Genomic DNA, 9,282 nt, shown 5'->3' with positions numbered 1-9,282 from the left:
CAAAAAAATCCATAAATGTGTGGTTAAAATTACTGTTGAGGAATATATTCATATAATCCTTAGTCGAATAGCAGTAACAATACTAATCAAGTAAGCGGCCCCTGTATCCTGATGTATTTCATCATATGTATATGCATCAAATCATTCGCCGTTGTGTTTAATTTCAGGAATTAATGAACAAATGGCAAGTGAAACACTTTCGTGGCAACCGGGCCTGCGCTATATATAATGAATGATAACACTGTTGTTGAAACTATGGGAACCAATATTTGCAATGATAATACGGTAACTCATCAAACCCGTGCCAAGATAAAGTAATATTGGAGGGGACCCGGAACTCCGGAACATAACCTGAGTTGTATCAGTTGTACTACTTATGATGCTTCTGTACCTTAGAATTATTCGCATCTCGATTAACATGGAAGGGTAAAAGGAAAGTACAACAAAATACAGGCATCATAACACCATTGCAAGTAAACACATGCATTTTTGTAATCTTCTCCAAGCCTGGCAAGTAATTTTAATTGTACTTCAGCCAATGGGCCTAGTACTCCTGTTAAATTGTACTTAAAATACATATTTTTAAAAGTTATTAATATCAACCAATACTTGCTTCTGTTCTCGCTCACTGCATGAACACTAGCTTCAACGACTTGCAATAACTTATGAAAGTTATATCCTAATGCATTAATTGTTGTTGCACCCTTTATTTTGGTATTTTTGACATTTTACACATTAAGTGACGTAAGCAGTGAAATTGTTATATTGCCATAATCTCGTTTAGACCATGGCACAGGATTTTTTTTAACTGAAGACTTCAAACATGTGTCAGTTAGCCGGCAACTGAAATGACTATTTTGCAGGAAAGTATTTTATTCTGGTCCCTAACGTACAACATGCTTCAGCTGTACTGAATTATCATATTTGAACAAACATGGAATAATGTGCTTAATAGACAGAATGCAATGGTCATTATTTGTCTTTAAGTAAAATTTGATATATTACCAGCCGGGAAAGGCTCCACGTAAAAAACTTTTTTGTTCATTACTTTTATCTTTATTTAAAAGTTATTTGACACTGCTTTGATGTAAGGTGACATGCGGCTTCACTGTGACATATTACATAGGCCTAATATAGCATACATGCTTGATTGTCAGAAAACATCGGAGGCTTGTAAAAGGGGCCCAACTCAAACCATTCCACGCATATCCAACTTCTCACACTAAATAAAAAAAATTTAAACCAATTTAAATTTTTAACAAGTAACAATTTTTACTTTAACATACTGCTTCAAATATTACATGACAATAGGTAAACAGCCTAATTCTCTAGTTTGGTCATGGGTAGGAAACTTCTTAACACTCCACACAAAACATAAATGATAGCATGCAAAATTATGTCTTAAGATTTCAGGATATTTCACAGAATCTTATCTTATATAACCCAACGTATTAATCGTGCAGTTTAAATTGATTCCTTTTTTCTTTCAAATCTCAGCGTTGCCTAAAATTGTAAATGGTGTTAGCGTACAACTCCATATTCGTGAGACAATCTCTAATTTGCCAGGAGAAGCCTATATTAAATACAAGTGCTTCGAAATATCGGAATGATCCAAAAATCCAGTTTTTACAATTTTATTTGTACATATTTCATTACTTAAAATGCTCAAATTTTTAACATAATAATCACAGGAATTCGGCGATGTGTTCAAACATTTCAGCTAATTAGTATAAACATTAAATGCATCTTTCTCAAATTTCCACGTATGTGTTAAACTACAAAACAATTAGTGAACTAAATTTTAGGGTAATGTCACGGAATTCCTTTAAGTCTATAGTTAAGTCTACGTAACAACTTTTGATTTAGTTAAATGGGGTTTGAATTAGGGGCTAAGAGTGGACTACTGCATGGGAAAAGCCCAGCCCAAGGAGTTTCTCTAATTGGTATTTCCTTTGGGCTTGTGTGCTTTAATTAAATACCTAATCTAGCTGAGTTCATTTTCAGCAGATATCAACGTCTACCTAATTCAAGCAATTAACCAAATTATATATGCAGCCGTTTAATGCACGAGAAAAGCGGGGATACACGAAACCCCTTCCGTTCAACTTGTACAGCAACTGCATAGCTGGCATTGAAGTATTGAGCTATACGAATTATATCTATAGTTGCACTAATATTCTGATCATGAACTTAAACTGATTTCAAAACAAGTGTTCATGTTTACATTTTTAAATTACATGTTTTTTTAGAACGTGTAAGATATATTTTCATCCTAATAATCTGACTAATAACCAATTGTAGCCACAACACAGTTGGTACTCACTGCAATTTAACCATGGGTGCGTTTCCCGATAACGACGAGTCTTATCGTTTTACGAAGACACTAAAGATCTTACGAAAGGTATTTTTTTCTACGTGTCTTTCCCGAACAGAGATTGATTAAGGGAGAGCTTCTTACGTGCAACCTAAACAGGCGCCAGAACACCTGATTGGTTCACATTGACGGCTTGGGAATTGTTCATTCCCGCCACGTTTTCTCATGAGAGAAAGTGGTGTTATAAATATAACACTGCAGAAATCCTGAAATAATATTGCATTGTCCAAAACTGGGGAGAACCTAAAAATAAAATACAAAATGAAGAAATTGAATAACCTAACCGTAAATATGATTTTCGCTGAATGGGTGCGTGAACCCACTTCCCAGATGGTAGTATCACCATTTTATTTTTTATTTGTTCTATAAAATACCTACGTGCACCAATATGTGTGCATGTCATTGATATCGGGAGGAGCAATTGCGTAATAGCCGAAACAAAACTTGCGCTACTTTCTAAACATAAGAGAATATCCTATGTGCTTCAGTATTGACTACTAAAGGCTATTACAGGGTGCTTTTTGGGGAAAATAAATTAGACAAATATGTAAATGAACCTGATGTATCGCCTCTTATCAACCTCATGAATTAAAGTTTTGATACACTGTAACTCTGGCACATTTAGAGAGGTGTATGCACTCCAAGGACGTCTGAAATGGGGGGGGGGGGGCGCATCCACTTCGACATTATCAGAAGCCCCCCCCCTCCTTCTTTAAAAATCAACAGTGAGTTTCTTGTCTTTCATTATGAATCCGCGCGTTACTGAGGCAAATCCGTTGCGCATTCAGAGCGCAAGGACGAAATCTAAAGAAGACTGTAGTCAAATATCAAACAAAATCGTTTTATCATATGGATCAATAATTTTTTTGTAAAGTTACGTTTGGTTATGAAGTTGTACCCTTAGCTATGTTAGTCTTATTTTAAATGAGCAGTATGAGCCGACAACAGCGATAAGAGACAGCTAAGAGAGGCTCCAGATCAACCTTACGAAAGAAAATCTTTACGGGATTTTACGTTCCGAGAAACACACCCCAGCTCTGGTGCTTAATTCTGATGAAGGAGTTTAAGAAAATATCGCTTTTTTCACTTACCCTGTATGCTTTTAAATTAGATTCCTATTAATTAATTTAATTTCTTTTCGCTCAAAGGGTGCGTTCCCAGAAAGCTTCGCAATTTTAATTACTTCGTCATGTCATGCATATAGGCCTATAATCGTTTCTTAATTAACTAGTGTTTCCCGAAACCCTTCGTAACTAAAATACAGTGGTACCTCAGTTCTCGAACTCAGTAGAACTCGAATTTCTTAAAAGTCGAACCAACCAGTTCGGAAAAAAAATAAAATTACCTAGAACTCGATCTGAATCTCAGCAGTCAAACCTTATAACTTGTACGCGCGGGGAAATGAGTCGCGCATCACGTCTCTCAGCGGAAACAAAGGGTAACGCTTCAGTCTCAGCCTTGCATTTGCTCCTGCATGTTTACACTAGCTGAATACATATATTTACACAGTAAAAATACATTTAGACAATGATAGTAATGGTAATTATTATTATATAATAAAATACAAGTCAAAATAAAGATTTCTTATTCATTATTTTAATATTAATAATAAACCATTAATACATTTAATTATAATAATCCTTGTCCTGCCCAGCGGGACTGATCGAAGACAAAGGCGCAGATGTCAGGGTATCGGGGAATACTGGGTTTAATTACATGTAAGGCAGGCAAAACACAGATGGACAATACAGTGACTGGGCTGGGGAAACAAACTGAAACGCGGACTAAATACAGAGGATTAATGACAACAACCAGAAACAGCTGATCACAAGGGGATTCCACACGGGGTTAACGAGGGGGCGTGGCACACGGAAGGAGCGGACTATCAGGGCATATTGTTTTTTTTTTTTTTTTTAACTTTACATAATGTTTGGATACATTTATTTTCTTACTTTACAAATTACAGTTTGGACAAATGTGCTTAGATGTGTTTAGTACAGTATATGCTCTTCTTGTTATATCCGGTTCATTTTGTGTTTAAATGCTAAAAAAAAAACATATTTAGGTGTAATTTTGGGGGGGCTGGAACCAATTAATTGGTTTTCCATTATTTCTTATGGGGAAAATTCGATCAGAACTCGAACTTTTTAGGATTCGACCCGGAGTTCTGAAAGGATTAAGTTTGAGTTCTGAGGTACCACTGTAATTCGTAATCTCGTTCGTAAATTATGGACCCACTCGTTTTCTATGTTATGCGATATTTAAATCTTTTGCCCACTGTCACCGATAGACTGAGATTGCCCGAAATCAGAAAAAAAATTGACGTCGTTTTCTGGACAACATAGGCCTAGTAATAGTAGTAGTAGTAATAATAATAATAATGTTAGTCTAACCCATTGTTGTTGTTAATATTATTATTTATATCAATACTGTTAAACTTTCTGCTATCATTACAATTATTTTTATTATTGTTAGTAGTAGTAGTATAGTAGCAGTAGTAGCAGCAGCAATAACAAAATTTAGTTGGCACTGCTGATAAAATAATTATGCAAACAACTGCATTGTCCATAGGTTGTAATGTAATGTAATGTATAATTCAAACCGACTGCTAGTCATTGCTATTAAAAACTCACACATTTACACAAGCGTAGAATGGTTACCAATTAGGCATGTGAATATTTCGCCCTCATCTTGATGTACTTCAACTAACAGAGACTAAAGGTATCGCATGGGTCCAGGTGTATCGTGAAACACTCCATTTTGAACCAATATGGTATGTGATTTGGGCTGTATTTTCGTACACATTGTTTCATACATACACTAGGTCAGGGGTCCCCAATGGAACTACCAGACCAGGAAACTAGTCTAAATGGTAACCATTCTACGATTAATGGGTTGGATGTGTGGGTTATAGTTGCAGTGGCTAACAATCGGTTTAGAACAAAACATCGCAGCTTACGCTGTAGCGAATAAGCTTGTTTGGACTATGCAGTTCATTGCATTATTATTTTCATCAGCAATACATTCTAAACTTTCAGTCCATGCTTTGAATGATACTAACATTTACACCCTATCGGTTAAGCAGATTTGACAGTCTATTGTTCTGACTGAAGAGTGGAAGAAGCCGAAGTATACATGGATTTGTTCATAAAGAGAAAACGGGTAATTCTCACAATCTTATTATCATAATATATATATCAATTTTATCTCAATTGGCTTGACAAGACTGACATTGTATTATTGTCTAAATAGTCGATTTTGTCTCTGGGGTAGTTAATCAGTTAGTTACCAGGTAAAGTAACTGACAGTAAAAAACAATCAAAGAAATTAATGTACAGTGGAACCTCGGATTACGAGTAATGCGGTTTACGAGTATTCCGCAAGATGAGCAAAGATTTTTAATAAATTTTGACTTGGAAACCGAGCAAGTCCTGGTTTACGAGCGCCATGTATCATCAAAAATCATATGGCACACATGCGCTCCTTGTTTTTCTTGTTTTTACGTGCGCTCGGCTTCAAAACAGGAAGAGTGCGCTTCTTGTTTTGACGCCGAGTGCACGTCATCACAACTGAACCAATGGTTATTCACTTTCTCATGCTGCGGAATTGTGGGTAATCGTCTCCCATGCTCGGTCTCAGTCGGCATGCCTCACTCGTATAGTCAAAATTTAGTAGAAAAGCACCACCTGAATAAGGGCGTAGCAGTCCAAGCGATGAATCTGTTTAACGACAACGTAATGTCCACATTTTTGTGAAATCGAAAAGGAGGCAAAAGAGGCGGTCATTGGATGGGTTCCTTGTTAAAGTCGCACAAACAGAAAAAGATTACAGTGAGCCAACAGATAGCAGTGATTCCGTTAATTATAGTGAAAGTCGTCCTACAAAATAACCCTCCTCTTCTCCTCTCTCGTTTCCCTCACACCATCCACGATTCTTTTCAAAGGTAAAGCGCAGGTTAATTTGTTTTATGTATTTTTACTTTATATTTTGTATTAATAATTTTTATATGAATATTTTTGAGTTGTGGAACGGATCATATGAGTTTCCATTATTTCTAATGGGAAAATTCGCTTTGATATAGGAGTGCTTTGGATTACAAGCATGTTTCCGGAACGAATTATGCTCGTAAACCAAGGTACCACTGTATATCTTATTATAGACCTACTAACTGGTTGGCAATTGTGGGTCCGGCACTTTTTTTCTTTTTTTATTTTGACTTAGACGCATGGTGATTCGAGCCCTAACATCGTTAGTAATCTGGAAACTCACCCCGGTCTACAAAAATGCAATATGCGTACCGAGCCTGTTATACATACAGAAATGTACATAATTCACATCTGAAATGTGCAATTAAATGCTTATTATACTACACAAAACAAACACAGAGTATAAAGTAGTTACTTTTTAAAGTAAACCTTTGAATTAAAGTATTACGAATTAGACCCCGAATACATGGGCGTAAATTATGGGGGATGGGGGGGTGGTTACAACTTCCTCAATAATCAAAACCAGCTAATACAAACCCCACAATAATCATGTCTCCCCCTAAATGGGTGGAGACCTCCCAGCCCACGTTCAAACCAAAATTACACCCTTGAGCGAGTATATAGGATACATTACAATCAATATATTTGTATTTGGATGGCCATGCAGGAGCACTGTCAAAGGAGAGGGGTAGTTAGGACGATTCCAAGTATCCATGAATGACAGAGACCCTAAACATTTGGAATATAACTGGATTGGTCCATTATGGCGTCTATAGGCCTATGTGTTAACCTAATTACTATTGGTGTGCGATACTACAAAATTTGGTATCGATCCGATTCCAAGTAAATACAGGGCAAGTATCGCCGATACGATATCGATACTTTTTAATAATTATGGTGGCTGCATCATCAAATTGCTAAAGCTGAATTAATTTTCATTACCTTTAAGTGTTTTGTGATGTTTTGTAATTAGTTAAAACCCAGGACAGAATTTGGGCAAAGTTTATAATAAAAAAAATACTGCAGCGCAGATGTACCGGAGGGCCTCGCCGCATGTTGGACTGATGCCAAGCTTGTAAATAGTTCTCAGTAATCACTTGTGTGACTATAAATGTGCTGTATGTTGTGTCATGCATAGTGGGTAATGTTTGTTGTTGTACGTAGTGTGTGTGTGTGTGTGTGTGTGAGAGAGAGGAGTAAACAGGGCGATGAGCACGGTGGGAAGTGCCAGTGTGTGGGTTGTAGTAGTACGGGTGTAATAAACGCAATCTAGCGATTAAACCCCAAACTATCACTGCTGTTTAATTATTGCGAGTATAGCTCAGCGACCCACTACTGCAATAATTTATTATAAATATTATAGTGTGTGTGCGCAAGTGAGCGTGTTTGCTTCCCTAGCACCGCTGAGTCACGTGACAGCCGGGAACGGCAATTGAGAGGAGCAGCGCTTACACAGACAGCCTCAATGCATTCAGGAGAGAAGTTGAAACTTAAGTATCGATCTCATTAAACTGGTATTGATAAATATCAATACCAACATTATTATCGATATTATCTATACTTGGATCGATCCGCCCACCACTACTAATTACATTGAAAACATGGAGCTGGATGACGGAAAGCGTACATTTCGGTGAAAACTCTGAGCCATTCTTGAGCTCATATCCGTGTGCACCCGTGAGCTCATATCGTTTGCTTTTATTATTATTATTATTATTATTATTATTATTATTATTATTACTACTACTACTACTACTACTACATAACGCTTGCAGTTAAACAGACACTGAAAAAATAACAATCTGACTAAGAACGATGAATTTTTGATATCATAAATCCCTGGTAACGTGATGTCGCGCCGATACATCTTACAAAACGCGTATCTTAAGACTAGATTTAATTTCTTGATACAATCAAACTGAGGGCGTTTCGCATCTGGTTCACTGGTCTCAGCCATTTCAGGCGCAACTAACAACAGCAGCACTAAACTATTGTAAACTACCCGGCATCGCAGCAGAGACCCTTCGTCTTATTCCCGTATAACCCGGAAACGAATGGAAGGAGGCTAATGAGGGTGGCATATATTTTTATGTGTGTTCAAATAGGCCTAATCCTTCGCCGTAGGTCGTATATGATACGGAAGTAAAATGTATTGTTAGGTTTAAGCGCGTCACAATGCTCGGCACTGAGACAGCAGCAAAGACAAAAACGGGTACAACGTGAGACTTGACACTTATATATATGGCTAACATAGCCTATACACACACACACACACACACACACACACACACACATATATATATATATATATATATATATATATATATATATATAAAAAATGTTGTTCTAGGATGGGGGCCCATGATATGCTTTCATTGGGGTCCAAAATACCTGTCGGCACCCCTGCGGCCAGGCGTTAAGAAGAACAACTATGTTTTCGGAAAACTCACTGTAGTTATCCTATTTAATATTAAAGAAATCATTCCCGTCTCGTGGGTCAGAAAAACTTTTTATATGAATTTAAAAGAGCTCACATAGATCCATGTCCCGATTTAACGCAAGCATTTAAACCGTTAATAATAAAATCCTTTATAGGATTTTAACGCGCCATTTTTTGGTAAATAGAATAGGCCTACATCTGCGAGAAAACATTCTTCATATTCTCAGTATCGCATCCACATGTGAAAAAAATATTTTCTATAAAAAATGATTTCACTACAGGAAAACTCTTGGCGCAAGCAGTTAACAGAATGATTGCATAATATTCAGTTCAAAATTCAGCGCTTAACTAAAATGTTATGATTATTAATTTAATGATTATGTAGGCCTATTAGTTTTTAAGAAATTTGCATCAAACTGTAGTAACATTGTAGCATACATTAAAAACTATTAGGAATTACATGAAAGGTTTTAAGAATATCT

This window comes from Paramormyrops kingsleyae, chromosome 2 (genome assembly GCF_048594095.1).
Source record: "Paramormyrops kingsleyae isolate MSU_618 chromosome 2, PKINGS_0.4, whole genome shotgun sequence".
Lineage (NCBI taxonomy): Eukaryota > Metazoa > Chordata > Actinopteri > Osteoglossiformes > Mormyridae > Paramormyrops > Paramormyrops kingsleyae.
The sequence above is the reverse complement of the archived record's forward strand: the minus strand, read 5'-3'. Positions refer to the sequence as shown.